Source organism: Hevea brasiliensis, chromosome 6 (genome assembly GCF_030052815.1).
Source record: "Hevea brasiliensis isolate MT/VB/25A 57/8 chromosome 6, ASM3005281v1, whole genome shotgun sequence".
Classification (NCBI taxonomy): domain Eukaryota; kingdom Viridiplantae; phylum Streptophyta; class Magnoliopsida; order Malpighiales; family Euphorbiaceae; genus Hevea; species Hevea brasiliensis.
Genome location: NC_079498.1, coordinates 10,364,736 through 10,383,288, shown reverse-complemented (window position 1 = coordinate 10,383,288; position 18,553 = coordinate 10,364,736). Strand labels below are relative to the sequence as shown.

Below are 18,553 nucleotides of genomic sequence, written 5' to 3'. Positions count from 1 at the left end.
ACGAACCTAGATTATTACACTTAGGGGGTGATTTTCGCTGAATTAATGTTGAAACATTTTACCCCACACTGATCTTCTCATTATTCCTTAACTTGCGCTTTGTAGTGCATAATTCCTTAAGGAATTTAACATACCTAGGAACTTGTTTGATCTCATCAAGTAAAGGTATATTAACCTCTACCTTCCTAAAAGTCTCTAAAATTTCTTTATATTGTTCTTCTTTCTTAGTCTTAGCCAACCTGTAGGGGAATGGAGGAAGAACAGAATTATTAACCTTATTCAGTTTAGGTTTAGTATTTACCTCAACTTCAGGAACTTCAGACTCTTTCACTCCTTACTTCTTCTTTTTCATTGCGCAATACTATAGTACTTGCATTTTCTTTGGGATTCAGGACAGTTTGTGATGGAAGCTTTCTAGAACCTTGAGCTTCCAGCTTACTCACAGAAGAAGTTAACTGACCAATCTGCCTCTCTATGTTTTGAATGCTATTTCTGGTCTCCTGTTGAAACTATTTTGTATTGCTAGCCAAAGCCTTAACAATTTCATCAAGTGACATACCTTAATTTGAGGGAGGGGGAGGTGGTTGATTCACTGGTGGTCTCTGCTGTTGATATCGATTTTGTTCTGGTTGATTCCCATAACTCAAATTAGGATGATCTCGCCATCCCGAATTATCAGTATTAGAAAAGGGATCATACCTACGTTGTGGCTGTCCATAATTTCCTACTGCATTAGCATGTTGCATTTATTCATCCTCTTGTAATGCAGGACACATGTCAGTAGCATGACCCGAACCTGAACAAATTCCACATACCTTAATTGTTTGCATATTCCCTACAGCCAATTGCCTCACCAATGAAGTTAAATAAGAAATCTATTTCTCAAGGTTAGATGTACTTACCTCATTAACCTTCTTAGGTGTGTGATCCATTCTCATTCCAAACTCCTAAAAGTTTGCTGCCATGTTAGCAATCAGCCTCCTTGTCTCTTCTGGTGTCTTGTCAACCAAAGCTCCTCCACTAGTAGCATCTATCATACTATGGTCCATTGGTAGAAGTCCCTCATAGAAATACTAAATCAAAAGCTGCTCACTTATTTGATGATGGGGACAACTTGCACACAACTTCTTAAATCGCTCCCAATACTCATACAAACTCTCTCCATTGTACTATCGGATGCTACAAATTTCTTTTCTTATGTTAGCAGCACGGGAAGCAGGAAAATACTTCTCCAAAAATATCTACTTTATCTCATTCCATGAGTTGAAAAATCCAAAAGGAAGGTAATACAACCAATCCTTAGCTGTGCCTTCCAGTGAGAAAGGGAAAGCTCGAAGCTTAATCTGGTCCTCTGAAACTCCTTGAGGTTTCATGCTGGAGCACACAACATGAAATTCCTTTAAATGCTTATGTGGATCCTCACCTGAAAGACCATGAAACTTAGGCAATAAATGGATTAGTTCAGACTTTAACTCAAAATCAATATTTAAAGCAGGGAATTAAATACACAAAGGCTGTTGATTTAGATTAGGAGTAGCCAACTCTTTCAAAGTCCTAGCAGCCATAGTTTTATTTTCAGAATCTGAATTTGAAGTTAATTCCCTTAGGGATTGGACTCCTTCAGATGTACTTGAAATCTGCGTAGCTTGCTTAGCCAATTTTCTCAATTGTTTAGTAATTTTTTTCTACTTCTGGATCAAAGAGCAATTCACTAGATTGAGAAGTTCTTGTCATAAACAAAAAATCAAACTAAAAAAAACAGAAAATGCCTCAAAACCCTAGAAAATGATGGAATTTGGCCTCAAGAGGGTGGGACCAAAAAATCCTAAAGATTAATTGGTCTTAATCAGAACGTCGTTTCCTTCAAAACAAGTATAGAGTACCCTCCTAATTCAACCAAAATTCTGCCGATAAATAGTAACACCATAATTTTCACCGAAAACTTGAAAATAGCAATACTTCACAAATAAAGTTAATAACAAAATATCCTAACACTAAAAACACAAAATCCAATGAACTTTCAGTCCCCGGCAACGACTCTAAAATTTTTAATGGTTGCCGATTCCATCAAAAATTAACTGAAATTATCAGTAATGAAATATTTTTCTGAATGAATGCAATAAGTGGTAATCCAGGTCAAACCCTAGAGACTGAGTTACTAAATTTCATGCACTTGTGTAATAGAAAAATAAACAAAGGTTGGGGGGGGGGGGGGGGGGTGGTGTTATAACACTAAATCAGAAGAAATCAAGTTTAGAAATTAAAGAACTAAATTTAGGTATAAAATTCTCAATTTAAACAAACTTCAGTCCAAGGTAATTTGCATTGCAATGCATGACTCAATCATAAACAAAAGAAATATAATTATCTCTTATTGAATACTTAACGTAGATCTACCAAACAGTGAGGTAAAAGCCCTAACTTTCCTATACTCATCAATTCGAGCCCAGCACTCTTGTTGATTCTAATTATTAACTGAATTGATATTAAGCAATCCTCATCAAATTAATAACTACTTTAAGAACAAGAAGTAGTTAAGCTGAATAACTATTTATAAAGCATAAATCATTTAATTCACCCTATTATTTCCTTAGATTATTATCGAAAACTTGGATCATAATCAATAAAACCTAATTGCTACTCACATTCAATCTTACACAACAATTACGGATAATGAAGATGAACTTGCAATTAATCACACCAAACAATTCACTAATAGGCCTTTTTAGCAAATCATTTAATAGATCAAAAACAATGAAATTGGGAAATAATAGATATTCAAAAAGGAATAATTTAAATTAAGAATCTGGTCTCACAAATCATGTATAAGAACTAGAATCCCTTGAACTGAATTTAAAAACTTAGCCGCTCATGTTAATGGCTTACAAAAGAAAAATAAAATAGAGAAATCTAAAACTATGGACGTGAATGGAGAATGAAGGTGTAATGAAGGTGTCAAAGGTCTGAATGAAAGTCCCTCCACTACTGCTAAAGATAAGCTTTATAATAAAAAACCAAATCCACAGATAAGAACCAAACTTCGAAAATTTTTGAAATTCAAAAAGACAGATTTTCTGCTCTGCAATCACAGACAATTTTCAGCCATTTCCCTTGCGATTCTGTCTCTGACTTCTTCAAGAAAGTTGTAGCCCTACTTCTTAGCTTTCCAACAAGTACTCATTTACCCAAATTGAAGGTCTACAACCCAAGTTATGGGCCAAAAACCAAAACTGGTTCTGACAGATGATCCAACCCATAAATTTGACTTCATTGCCATTTTTAACCATCAAAACGATGTAGTCTTGTCTTCAGCCCTTCATAGAAATTGTAGAGGTGGTTCTTAAGATTCAATTGGGCCTAGGTTTGCTTCATTTGGACATCTGGAGCTCCATATATAAAATAATTCCCAAAACTAGTCGTGACACATTAGGTGTGGGCTTTTGTAATAGATCCATAACTAATTTTGACAGCCTTGAAGACTGATTTGGGCTTTGGTCCCTCTTTGTCATTTGTAGTGCTCTGACTTAGCTTTTCAATGAATGAAAAAACATTAGATTTGGAGAACCATAACTTTAGAAACACCTAAAAGATATAACAAAGGTCAAATTAATGCAAATACTGAAAATTTCTCCATTTAACACAATTATTCCAACAACTCCCTAAAAATATGCCTAATTGATAATTATACTTTAATCAATTGAATTAGGCATAAAAATACACTAGAAAAACTAAATGTGATGGGGGAAAAATTAATAAATTATGCACTTATCAAAAGGTATGTGTCAATTAAAACCTAGAGAGTTTCCTTCATTAATGAGGACTCTCAGTTAATGAAGGAATGTCTGATCATCGGCATAATTGTCCATAAAACCTTTACCCATATCATTTCATGTTAACCTTTTAGTGTTTTATAACAATGGTATTTTATTTAGCTAAGCCAAACTGAAGTGATATAAGCTTGTGGCCCCTAAGAAGGACTCTCCATTGGGTCCAAAATATAAATTTCGGGGTTCTTGGAAGGACTCTCCTATGAACCGATCACTGAAATATGTGCTAAATTTTATTTGTAGAATTCCATAAAAATGAGTGCCAGGGTTTTTAGGGGAAAGGATTCTCTCCCGATCTCCCAAATTTAATGCCGAATATCTTATAAAATGTGAAACTATGGGAATTCAAGGAAATGACTCTCTCCCGATCTCCCCAATTTTATACCGAATAACTTCATAAAAAGTAAGACTACGGGAATTCTAAGAAAGAACTCTCTCCCGATCTCCCCTATTTTGAAAAGCGAATTTTGATAAAGGTATAAAAATCATAGAGATTAAAGGACGAACTCTTTCCCGATCTCCTTCTAGAAGACTGGAATAATATAAAGAATGTGATGATGAATTTCATGTCATTTCTCGATCTCTTTATTATTGTCCGAGCTCTTTTCTTGGTTTTCGATCTCATATCTTATTGTCTGAGCTCTTCTCTTTTAATCTTGTCTTTCAACCTCTTGTTAATTACCTGAACCTTCTACATCTACCTGAATTACATCTATCCTCCTTTATTAGTTCCACTTCTTAATCAGATCTGAACTCTCCCTGTCATGATTCGTTATTTACCTAACTTTCATCCGAACTCTTTACTCTTTTTCCAAAATTCCAGTAATAATTATATAATCCAAACTCTTATTCTTATACTAATAAAAGTAAAAATCTTTTGAGATGGCATATGTGTTAAAATAGCATGCCAAAGGTAACACTTATGAGACAAGTCAGTCTGATGCTAATCTATCCTAAAAGGTCAATATGATACTATATCCTAAAAGTTCTTACATCATGAATACAGATTAATCATATTCAATCAGAGAAAGATTGGTTAAGTCATTTACCTATGGAGAGCTAATAGGATGATAGGAAAACAGGTACCGATATCTCACATAAAGTTGGAACTACTAAGGTTGAAATAACCAAAAGTGCCGTTTGAGATGCTAGAAGTGACGGGAATGAAAACTTTGATGACAAATCAAGATTGGACCACCGTGCTTACTACACGAATCTACTGAAGAGTGGGATCAAAAATTCAGGGAATAAGACCCTTTAGAAAACTTATTTCTAAAGCACTTTAAAGACCAAGAACTTCAAAGTGATGGCATAGAAGCTAGAGGGCAATATTTAAGGTTAGAGACTCCTCACCACAGATTAGCAATTTTCAGACCCCTTCTACAGTGTAGCATGTAGGTATTTATAGGAAATGGAGTTTTAAAATGAGGGGTCAGAATTTTAGTATGAAGAGATGAAAAGTCTGGATTTAAAAGGACATGATCCGGTGTCTTAGAATTAAAGAGAATCAAAATTGAAGGTTGGGATTTAGTTCAGACTGTCCTTTCCCCCTCTAATCCAACGATTAGGGGTTTTTCCTTACAGAATGGATCCAAAGGCTGGAAATAAAAAGTGTTAAATCAATTATTTACTTTTAATCTAAAGGTCCAAAACCCATCCTTACAAGTGAGATCAACGGTGTGAATTGAAGCGTACTGGGATGCTTTAACCACTTCAGATCCAAGGGTTTGGGTTAGTCCTTACAAATGGGATAGATGGTGGAGATTGGATTGTACCCCAAATGCTTTAACCAACTCAGATCCAATGGTGGAAAAGTTAATTTTATAGATTAAGGGTCATGATTGAAAGTGACTCGATTCCCTAAACCTTTTGATCTCTATTGGTCATTTCTCGGTCTATCCGATCTCTCATTGTGGTTAGCTACTATGAGGCCTCTTATTCCGATCTCTTAACCCAATCCTTTCCATGTCCGATCTCTTCTCGCTTCCTGATCTCTTTCCTATTTCTTCTCTGTATCTGGCCTATATCGGTGAACCTTAAATAACGATGAAGCATTAAATTCTTCAATTATCGATGACCTGCTTCGAGTTTTGCAAGCATTAAATGCCAAGGCCTATATATATGTGGGAGGGAACTCTGTCATTCTCACATTCCCACCTATCCTTCTCCGGTAAATTTTTGATGTGTTTTCTCTATAAGCCTTATTTTTCTGGTACATACCCTTATCATGACAACCGTTTTGATCTTTTTCTGGTAGCCTCTTTGCCTATCACCTAAAAATAGATGATACTGGCGATCAAAGAATTATGAGAATGTCATCTGATTACAGTGAGGGAACTGACTAAATGACCAACCAGGGTCCAAAATGACTACCGTGTCGATCTCTAATTGGCTTATTGGTCTGATCCATGGTACGATCTTAGGTAAGGGGATTGCTAATTTCAATCTTGATATCAATGACCGCCTCTTGAATTTCATTTGGCTCCTAACCATCTTAGGGGTCTCGATTATAGCTCAGTTTTGGTCGATGACATCGATGATGACACCAGGCTTTATGTAGTATTTACCACAGTTGACAAGAGCTACCCTTTTGATCTCTATGTATCTCTAGAATGGCGTCTTGAGATCAGAAAGTGTCCGAACTGTGGAACTAAGACGGATAGAATATAGGGTAGAGCAGATAGGAATATTTGTAATTACTGACATGGAGAGATCGCCCAAATGATATAATCTGATCTTTTGTAAATGAAATGGACTTTTATTTAAGATCGATTTTATTTTACTTATTATGTTTTTATTTTATTTTATTTTTATTGCTCGTATTGCATTGATCGTCTTTTCGATCTCTTTAGACTAATAACCTTATCCAATCTGATCCTTAATCGAACCCTTATTCAGCCGACCTTTTCCTTCCAGACCCTATTGCTATTTGATCTATGGTCAATCCTTATAACCAACCTCACTTGTTCGATCTCCCCCCCTTTCTAGAATTTTCTCTTAATGCAGAATTGGAATGATTGGGTTTCCCACTTACCAATGCATCACCTAGGGCCTCATGAACATTTAATGCTCAAACGAGTATAAATAGGAGGGGGGGATGTCATTTGCACACTTTGCTCTCCCCATTTCTTCAGGCTTCTCAATGCTCTCTCCCGATTTCTTAAACTTTTTCAGCACCAATTTATAATCTGGTAAGAGTTTAATCTTTTTCCGGTCAAAATTTACTCCATTTCTTGAAATGAGCAGTACAAGAGGTCAGAGAGTTGTAAACCCACTGTCCGTTCACTTCTCGTGGTCTTCAGAAGAGGGTGATGAGGCTGGGCTGAGTGGGCGATCCGAACTTGCTATAACAACCATTCTGACCACCAGTTAGACTGCGGGGCCGATGCCAAAACAAGCTTCGATTACGAGGAAGGAGAATCTACTTATGGACGAGTTCCCATCGAGCCTCGGGATATCCGATCTCGAGTTGATCAGCCTAGAATTCAATCTCCCAACCGACTTTTTCAAACTCATTAAGTGCCTTAGAGATCTTTGAGCTGATCACTTCTTTAATGAAGTAGATCTAATTATAGTGTATGAAGAGCAATTAAAAGCCAGACTACAGTTTCCTCTGGAGTAATTTTATAAGGACGTTCGAAGGTATCATTGAGTTAGCATAGCTCAAGTACATCCGAACTCTTGGTGGACTCTGGTAGCCTTCAGAGGTCTTTACCGAGCTAAGGGACTAAAGCCCACAGTGAAGGTCTTCGCTGAACTTCATAGGCTTACTCGGTGGAAAGATGATGAATTCTGGTTCTTTCAAGCAAAGTCGAATTGCAAGCTCTTCACCGATCTCCCTTCCTCGCTAAAAAATTAGAAAGATCGGCGCAGATCGGTGTGGGGCAACCTTGACTTGGCAAAAGTAGTAAGTGCTATGATCTGCTTTCCTAAGGACCAAACCATAATGGGCTCCGAAAGTATTGATGACCTTATTAGTCTCTCAATGAGTTTAAGTTTGGAAGCAATGGTGACCCAGCATGCAGTCAGAGAGAAGGTTTATCTTATGAAGAAGGAGATGTTAAAGATGTCTTAAGACACGACGGTAGTGCAGAATCAACTCTCTACTGCAAATGCTCAGATCATCGAACTGGAATAACAGGCGAAGTCTTATGAAGAGAGGGCAACTCAACTGACAAAGGACCTTAATGATGTTTGGGTTAAGTTCTTCGAGGATATCCAAATGAAGGAGGAGGAGGCTTTGATGAAAGAAGCTGGGGCTTATGTGAAAGCCCATAGTGATCTCCTTGCTGAGCTTGTAAAGCGCTATCCCAATGAGGACTTCGCCTGGTTCAAGGAACTTACTTCAGGTGGTGAGGCTGAGAGTGAGGAGGAATAAGAGAGAGAGGTGGGAGAGACTATTGAAAATGTACCTAAACAGCAGGCTAGGGAAGACCCTCCTACTGAATGACTATATATTTTTCTATCTTTTGAAATGAATCAAGTTCTTTTATGATCAATTCTTGATGAGATCAAAAAATATCAAACCAAGTTTATGTGAGTATTGAATAGAATTAACCCTTAATCGTTTGAACATTGAGCCTAAGACCGGTTATCAAACATAAAACTTAAGACCACTTAAAGAGATCAGAAAACCATTACACACGAACATGAGATCGGAAGATCTTGTGATCGAATATCGATTGAAACTTTGAAGCATTTGAAGAGTGATTTGTAAAATTATAAAGATTTGAAAAACGACTTGAGATTGGGTTTTAGTGGAATTAGGATCGGGACAATTATTTAGAGATCGAATAAGACATTAAGTTGGTGAAGAAATGTTTAATCAATTCGAGCAAGGTACCTGATCACAAAGCTAGCTACAGTTTGGAATTTTGAAGTATTTGAAAACAACGAGATCGGAAAGCACAGAACATAAGATCGGATGGTCCGAAAATCAAACATCGATATGAATAGGTCAAATAAAGATGAAAAAGATTGGGAAAACACACTAACTTGAGCGTCAACTTGGAATTTGTTATTTGTTTGGGAAATATCTTGGATTATTACCGGTTCAGAGAAAATGATTTGTAGTCAGGTAATTAGTTGAGATCGAATAATAATAAGGTGGGAGATCCATTCAAGAAAGTATTACAACTTTAAGAGAGAATTGGATATTAATTATACAAGTTATGCATTTGAGGATAGACCAAAATATAGTGTCTATAATAGCGAATACACATGAACCGATATGGGTATAGATTTTTATTCCTTTTAATTAGGACTCTAATTCAAAAGGAATGGGCTAATTAAAACCTAGAGAATTTTGTTCATTAATGAGGACTCTCAGTTAATGAAGAAAGGTCTCATCATCGTCACAACTAGCTATAAAACCTTTACCCACATTGTTTCATTTTTAATATATTTAATGTTTTTTTTGCCATTATGATGTTTCATTTGATTGAATCGAACTGAAGGGGGGAACTTAATAACATTAACATGTGGATTCCAAGAGGGACTCTCCATTAGGTTTAAATATAAAGTTCGGAGTTCTTGGAAGAATTCTCTTGCGAACTGAACATTGAAATATGTTTGATAAGTTTGTTGCAGGATTCGTAGAATTTTGTAAAAGATAAGCACAAGAATTTTGAGGAAAGGACTCTCTCCCGATCTCCCCTATTTTATGCCGAATGAGCTTTATAGAACGTATAACTAAGGGAATTCAAGGAAAGAACTCTCTCCAGGATTCTAGTATTTTCCAAAGAACGAGTTTCATAAAGATGTAAGGTTGTGGGAGTTCGAGGAAAGAACTCTCTCCCAAACTCCCATGTTTGTAAAAGATGAGTTTTATAATGAAGGCATTAAAATTACGGGGGTTCAAGGTAAAGATTGTTCCCGAACTCTCATATTTATAAGGAATGATATAAAGAATTAAGATGGTATGAAATGGTAAATTGTGCGCGCTACTTCCCGATCTCTTTCTTACTGTCCGGACTCTTTTCTCATTTTCCTGATTTCTGATCTCTCTTCTTACTGTCCAGACTCTTTTCTCGTCTCCTTGATTTCCACTCCTATTAGTTACCCAAACTCTCCATGTTTACTCGAACATACATCTACTCACCCTTATTATTTCCCCCCTCTTTAATCAAATCCGAATACTCCATATCATTACCCTCGTATTTACCTTACTCCCATCCGCTCTCTTTACTATTTTTCTGGAACCTCAGTAACATTTATATCATCCAAACTCTTATTCTTACATTAACAAAAATAAAAATGACGTACGTGCTACTATAACATGCAGAAGGTAACATTTGTGAGATAAGTCAATCTAACACTAAAATATTCTAAAAGTTCAATATGATTCAATATCCTAAGAGTTCTTACGTAAGAAATACAACCTAGTTGCATTCAATTAGAAGAGGGACTATTGAGACATTTACCTGTAATGAGCTATTAAGGTGACGGGAGAGCCAATGCTAATGTTTCACATCAAGATGGGGTCGCTTAGGTTGAGCCAACCAGGAGCACCTTTTGAGATAATGAAGGTGATGGGAACAAGATCCAGATGATGAACCAAAGCCAGACCGCCGAACTTCTGAGCCAATCTACTAAAGAATGGGATTGGAATATTGGGACTTCTGGAGGAGGTTCTTTAGAAAACACATTTCTAAAGCCCTTTTCGCACCAATAACTTTGTATTCCAGGAGATGGACGAAAAAAAAAGATTGAAACTTGAGGCAGAAGATCAAAGTGCCAGGGGAAACTACAAGACCAAGATTTCAAGATCAAAAGCCTAGGACTAATACCCAAAATCTCAAAACTTAGACCAAAAACCCCTTCTACAGTGAAGCTTTCATGTATTTATAGGGAATGGGGGTCTCCAAATGAATGACTGGGATTTCAGATGGCAAGATTGAAGGGTGTGGATCTAAAAGGATCGAATCTAAGGGTCAGGAATTAAAGAGATCAAGAATTGAAGGCTGAGATCTAAGTCAGGACTCTTTTGTCCCTTTTTCTTTATTCCAACGGCTGAGGGTTTTGCCTTACAGAATAGATTCAAGAGCTAGGAATAAAAGGTGCTGAATTTGTTATTTACTTTAATCCTACGGTCCAAAATCCATCCTTATAGGTGAAATCAAAGGTGTAGATTGGGGCATACCAAAATTCTTTAATTGCCTCAGATCCGACGGTTCGGACCCTTGTTTTGAAATGAAGTGGATGGTGGAGAACAAACTCAAATCTGACGGTGGAAAAAGCTGACTACGTAGATCAGGAGTCATGGGCTGAAGTAACTTCTGTTGATTTTCCAACCTCTCGATCTATCCAATCTGCCAATCTTTAACCAATCCTATCTCTATATCTTTCGCCTTCACGTCTGATCTGTTGTTACATTTTCGATCTCTTTACCTATTCTCTTTATCTGGTCTCCGTTGGTATGCTTCGAAAATCAGGAAGGCATTAAATTCTTCACTTCCCAATGTATTGGTTAAGGTTTCAGGAGTATTGAATATTGAGGCCTATATACACTAGGGAAAAACTCTGTCATTTTCACCTTCACATTTTTCCTCTCCGATTTATTTCGGCATGTTCTTCCCCATGCCTTGCCTTCTCGGCACCAATTTCCAGCATGACAGTCATTTTGATCTTTTTCTGATAACTTTCTTTGCCTATCACTTGAAAATGGGCGACGTCGATGATCAGAGAATTATAAGAATGTCATCTAATTATGGTGAGGGAACTAGACTAAATGGCCGATCAGGGTCCAAAATGACTACTGTGCTGATCTCTGATTGGGTTTCCGATTCGAGCTATAGACCGATCTCGGGCAAGGGGACTGCTAATTTCAATCTTGATATCTGTGAAGTTCATCTGGCTCCTAACCATCTCAGGGGTCCCGATTATAGCTCAGTTCTGATCGATGACATTGATGATGACACTGAGCTTTCCATAGTTTTTACCATAGTTGACGAGAGCTACCCTCCCGATCTCCATGTATCTCTTAAATGGCATCTTGAGATCGAGAGGTGTCGAACCGTGGACACAAGGGTAGAGCGTAGGGTAGAGTAGGTAAGAATATCTGTAATTAATGATCGGGCTAGAGAAATTGCCCAAATGATGTAATATGATCTTTTGGAAATGAAATGGACTTTTATTTAAGCTTAATTCCATTTTATTTATTTATTCTTTTTTTATTTTATTCATTATGTTTGCATTGCATTGATTGTCTCTTCGATCTCTCTTAGCTAATACCTTCTTCAACCAATCCGATCTCATTATAACCTTATCCGATCTGATCTTTAGTTATACCTTTATTCAATCGATCTTTTCCATTCATACCCTATTACTATCCTATTTTTGGTCAATCCTCACAATCGACCTTACTTATCTGATCTCTTCCCCCTCTGGAATCTTCTCTCAATGTAAAAGTGGGATACAACTAGATTTCCCACTTATCAATGCATCGCCTAGGGCCTCATGAACATTTAATGCTCGAATAAGTATAAATAAGAGGGGGGTCTGAGTCATTCGCACATTTTTCTCTCTCTATTTCTTCAAGCCTTTCGACGCTCTCTCTCAATTTCCTCAACTTTTTCGGCATCGATTTACAATCTGATAAGAGTTTGATCTTTTTCCAGTCAAATTTAACTTCATTTCTTGAAAATGAGTGGTACCTATGGTCAGAGAGTTGCAAGCCCACCCTCCTTTCACATTTCGTGGACCTTCGAAGAAAGTGATGAGGTTAGACTAGGTGGGCAATTCGAACTTAGTACAACTATTATTTTGATCATTAATTAACCTGCTGGGCCAAAGTAAAAACAGGCTCTGGTCATGAGTTAATTAGCCTACTTGTGGATGAACTCTCATCAGTCCTCGAGTTAGCCGATCTCGAGTCAATTAGCTAAGAATTTAATCTCCCAGCTGACTTTTTTGAGCTCATTAGATGTCATGGGATTTTCAGGCTGACCACTTCTTCGACAAAACAAACCTGATTATAGTATACGAAAAACTACTAAAGGCCGAACTACGGTTCCTTCTGGAGTAATTTTATAAAGACGTCTTGAAGTATCACCAAGTCAACATAGCTCAATTGCATCCGAACTCTTGGTGAACTCTGGTGGTCTTCAGAGGTCTTTACCGAGCTAAGGGACTTGAGCCCATAGTGTAGGTCTTCACCAAATTACATAGGCTTGCTCGGTGAAAGGATGAAGAAATCTAGTTTTTTCAAGTGAAGCTGAACTGCGGGCTCTTCATCGATCTCCCTTCCTCGCTAAAAAATTGGAAAGATCGGTTCTTTATCCTTAGGAGTAAAGATTCCAATGGTTTCGCAGGCATTCCATGTAGTTGGAATTATTTAGTCCCAAAGCCGGAAAAGAGGATCACTTTGAACAAAGTGGAGTATGCCGTGGTGAAGGAACTGAAAAACCAAGTGATCACTCACAGAAACTCGTGTCCAGATGTGATCATGGCTAAACTGAGATGGTGGATAATGAGTGCGATCGCCCATAAGAACATCAAACCATAACTCTCTGATCTCGGCCTAGGGATCAGTAAAACTTAAATCTGAAGTCTTTTAGTCCTAGTGAACTCACTAACTTATTTTTTGTGTAGGTTTGGTGGGAAGTGCGACTGCAAATGAAAGTCATAAATGGAAGAGGGAGCTCGCCCAAAAGGTGTTAGAGATGAAGGAAGCTGCTACCGCTACCGTGACATAGAGACTGGTTCTGGTGGAAGTGCCGAGCTCTCCGGTTCGAACTTAAGAACATCTGACCTCAGAGGTAGAGATCTTCACTCCAGAGCCTCCCATTCAACCCACTGAACTTCCTCCCCAACCTCCAATCTTTTTGGGTGTAGAGGGCGGATCTTCGGCATCAGAGATCCCAGTCGGGCGATCGCTCTCCCGAAGTGCTCAAGTTATACTTCGATCACTAAAGAGGAACTGCTCGGTACAAGGGAATACCGTTCTAGCCAATGTCTTAGGTGCTTTGATTTACCTCCCCAAAGATCAAACTCGGATAGGTCCAAAAAACATGGAAGATCTTCTAACCCAAATGATAAGCTTGGGCTTAGAGGTGATTACAAACCAACAAATGCTCAGAGAGAAGGCCCATCTCTGAAGAAGGGAGATCATCGAGGCAGTCTAGGATACAACAGCTGTAAAGGCCCAACTTTCAGCTACTAATGAGCGAATCGTTGACCTGGAGGGGCAAGTGAGATCTTATGAAGGGAGAACGATTTAGCTAGAGAAGGAACTTAAAGATGCCTAGGCCTGTTGAGCTACTGATCTAGCTTGATTCCCCTAAGAAATAAAGGCAAAGGAGGATGAAGCTCTAGTGAAGGAAGTTAGCGCTTATGTGAACTCCCACAGCAATGTCCTGGCCGAGCTGGTCAAATGCTACCCTGAAAAAGACTTCACTTGGTTGGAAAAGCTCGCCCCGGGTGTCAAGGCCGAGAGTGAGGATGAACAAGAAAGGGAGGAGAGTGTAAATGATGAAAATGTAACTAAAGATCGGCCTGGGGAAGACCCTCCTGCTGAATGACTTTGTAATCATATCTTTTAAAATGAATAATCCCTTTTGTGATCAATTTTCTTGATGAGATCGGGAAAACATCAAACCATGTATAAGTACTGAATAGATAAGAAAGAATTAACTGCTAATCAATTGAATAAAGTTGAACATAGAACTAGATGATCCAGAGATCGGTTAAAATATAAGACTACACCTTAAAGAGATCAGAAAAAAAACCATTGCACATGAACATGAGATTAGATAGCCCTGAAACCGAATATTGATTGAAACTTGAAACATTTGAAGAGTGATTTGTAAAATCAGAAATGTAACTTGAGATCAGATCATAATTGAAGTACTTTAGGTTAGAATAATTATTAGAGATCTGATTAACTTTTTTAATGGTGTTTGAACAATTTAGGTCAAATAACTGATTACTAAACTAATCGCAATTTAGAATTTTGAGGTATTTGAACACAGTAAGATCAAAAAACAACAGAATGCAAGATCGGATGATCCAAAGATCGGACATCGATTAGAATGGGCCGAACAAAAAGCGAAGAGACCAACCTAACTTAAAGGTGTATGAAAACAAAGTTTTGAAAACTTAAACATACAATAAAAAGATCGAAGAATAATCTAACTATGCGCAAGGTCAAATTACTCTGAAGTCACATTTATTTGGGAAACGATTCGAACCATTACTAAATTCAGATAATTGACCCGTGATCGAGTCGTAATTTAGGTAACTTATTGAGATCGAATGATGTTAAGATGAAAAATTCATTCACTGAAATTAAAATTGCATCATAATAAGTTGTGTATTTAAAAGCCGATGAAAATTTGGAGTCCAAACTTTCATCCCTTTGCTCACACCCGTATATTAAACCAATCCAAAAACCCATAAAATCTTTAGTTAAACAACCACTTTCAATCAAAATTCTAACTTAAAACCCATTATTTTCACCTCGTAAGAGTTTTTAATCTTTTCTTTTATTTCAAATGGGTAAGTTTTTCTCTCCTTTCTTTTTATTTATTAAAGTTTAATTTGATTTTCCATTTTCTTTATTGTGATTTATATGGCATAAAGATATAAGAGAGACAAGTTTTACATTAGATTAGAGAATAGGGTTTTATTTTGAAATAATAGATTTCCTTGGGTTAGTAAATAGGTGATTCTAGCTCCTAGGTAAGTTTTCTTTAAGAGATGTGTATTAAAAGATTGTGATTCCATAATATGAGAATTTGATTTAAGTCCTCTAAGTTAAATGTTTGGTCAAAAAATTAAAGTACCATGAGGTTAATTTTGGAGCTATTAATGAATATTGATTACATTTATGATAGCAAAAAAAAAAAAATTCTAATTTAATTTTTGGACGAAATTTGAGTATAAAAGGTTAAGGAGGAAGAATGATATTTTGATTGAAGAAGGAGAAATAAATGGAGAAAAAGTGGAATATACTATACTATTTGTGTAGATTTTGGAAAGGCATTTTAAAGTTATTTGTGATGTGTTGTGGCTTGTTGAGTTGTAAATTGAGTTGTTACAGTCTTTTTTCACTAGCTTGTTTAATATTAAAGTTCAAGGTCTAAATAGCCCAGTATGCTTTATGCTCCAGCTCTATGGGCAGATAACAAGACTTGCCATATGCTAACCTAAAAGGAGTAGTGCCTATGGGAGTCTTATAAGCAGTTTTGTATGCCTACAAAGCATAATCTAGCTTGATGGACCAATCTTTCCTAGAGCTATTTACTGTTTTTTCCAAAATGTGTTTGAGCTCCCTATTAGAAATTTTAACTTGGCCAGAAGTTTGAGGATGATATGGAGTAGCAATCTTATGCACTACACCGTGTTTCTTTATTAAACTTTCAAATTGCCTATTATAAAAGTGAGTGCCACCATCACTAATAGCTACCTTTGAAGCTCCAAATCTGTTTAGAATAAACTTTTTCAGGAATTTGATTACCACCTTAGCATCATTAGTAGGAGTTGCGATGGCTTTTACCCATTTTGATACATTATCAACTCCCACTAGAATGTATCTGTTGCCATAAGATGGTGGAAATGGGCCCATAAAATCTATCCCCCAATACATCAAATAACTCAATCTCCAAGATGCCATGCAGGAGCATTTCATCTCTCTTCGACAGATTTTTGCTCCTTTGGCATTTATCACATTTTGATACAAATTCTTTAACATCCTTGAAAAGATTTGGCCAAAAGAAACCAGCTTGTAAAATTTTACCAGCAGTTTTGGAAACTCCTAGGTGTCCTCCATAATCTGATGCATGATAGTGATGTATGACATTCCCAATTTCTTCCTCAGGAATACATCTTCTGATTAATCAATCCCCACATCTATGGAACAGTAAGGGCTCATCCCAAGTGTAAAATTTTGCTTCATGTAGAAACCTCTTCTTTTGTTGCCATTTCATCTTTGGAGGTAGCATTCCACAAGATAGATAATTCACCAAATCTGCATACCATGGCAATTTAGCAATAAAAGAGAAAAGTGGCTCATCTAAGAAAAACTCATCAATAGGAATTGCATCTATTTCCTCATTATCCACTTTTAACCTGCTTAGATTATTTGTAACTATATTTTCAGCTCCCTTCTTATCTCTAATTTCCAAATCAAACTCTTGTAGCAGCAAAATCCACCTAAAGAGACTAGGTTTAACCTCCTTCTTATGGAGCAAATACCTAATGGCTACATGATATGAAGATACAACTAGCTTTGAATCAATGATATAAGGTCTGAACTTTTCTAATGCAAAAACAACTGCTAGGAGTTCATTTTCAGTAATTGCATAATTGATCTGAGCCTCATCCAGTGTTCTACTAGCATAGTAAATAGCATAAGCATTCTCATCGTTTCTCTGGCTAAGAACTGCTCTAATTGCATAATCACTAGCGTCACACATAATTTCAAAAGGAAGACTCCAATCAAGTGGTTGCATTATTGGTGCAATAATAAGAGCTTCCTTTAACCTGCAAAAGGCATCCACTCTTAGTCAAATACAAATGGTGTACCTTTACTTAGTGAGTTAGACAAAGGTTTAGTTATTTTTAAAAAATCTTTAATAAAGCACCTATAGAACCCAATATGTCCTAAAAAACTTCAAACTCTCTTGACATTGGTTGGAGAGGGCATCTTTTCTATGACTTTAACCTTAACTTTATCGACCTCTATTCCCCTGCTAGACACCAAATGTCCAAGCACTATCCCTTCTTGAATCATGAAATGACACTTTTCCTAGTTCAAAACTAAGTCAGTGTCTGCACAACCCTGCAAAACTGTAGAAAGATTAACCAAGCAATCGTCAAATGAAGATCCATAAATAGAAAAGTTATCCATTAAACCCTCTATTATATCTTCAATGAGATCTGAGAATATTGCCATCATGAACCTTTAAAAAGTCGCTAGTGCATTACATAGCCCAAATGGCATTCTTCTATAGGAAAAGGTTCCATATGAGCAAGTAAAAATGGTTTTCTCTTGATCTTTTGGATGGGTAGGGATTTGAAAAAACCCTAAATATCCATTTAAATAGCAAAAATGAGAATGCCTAGCTAGTCTTTCTAACATTTGATCAATGAAGGAAAGTGGAAAATGATCTTTTCTAGTGGCATTATTCAATTTTCTATAATCTATGTACATTTGCTAACTAGACACTGTTCTGGTGGAAATTAATTCATTATTTTCACTTTTAGCCACTATTATTCCACCTTTTTTAGGGACCACATGCACTGGACTCACCCATGTAGTGTCTGAGATAGGATATATTATTCCTAAATCAAGCAACTTTAGAATATCCTTTTTAACTACTTCTTTCATATTTGGGTTCAACCTCCTCTGATGTTCAATAGATGGTTTGCAATTTTCCTTAAGATAATTCTATGCATGCAAAAATTTGTACTTATTCCCTTAATGTCATCTATTATGTATCCCAAAACCTTCCTATATTGCCCCAATACTCTTAATAACTTGTCAACCTCTAAAGTGCTCAAATTTGCATTAACAATTACTAGATAAGCTTCATTGGGGCCAAGAAATTCATACCTGAGTTGAGAAGGAAGTTGCTTAAGTTTTACCTTAAATGCATATTCTTCCTTGAATGATGGTTGCTTAAATCTATTTTTTTCCTCTTGTGTAAGTTGAAAAATTAATGTTGAGATAAATGGTGGACTGCTCTCCAAGTATTGAGTGAATGCAGCCACACTATGATTATCAT

At 36.8% G+C, this 18,553-nt stretch overlaps 1 non-coding gene across 1 annotated transcript; it reads left to right on the top strand.

The window, feature by feature from the left end:
- Positions 1-1,095: 1,095 nt before the first annotated feature.
- LOC131181091 (small nucleolar RNA R71) lies at positions 1,096-1,202 on the top strand. The gene has a single exon (XR_009149718.1). It is a non-coding gene; the product is annotated as a small nucleolar RNA R71 (small nucleolar RNA).
- Positions 1,203-18,553: the final 17,351 nt, after the last annotated feature.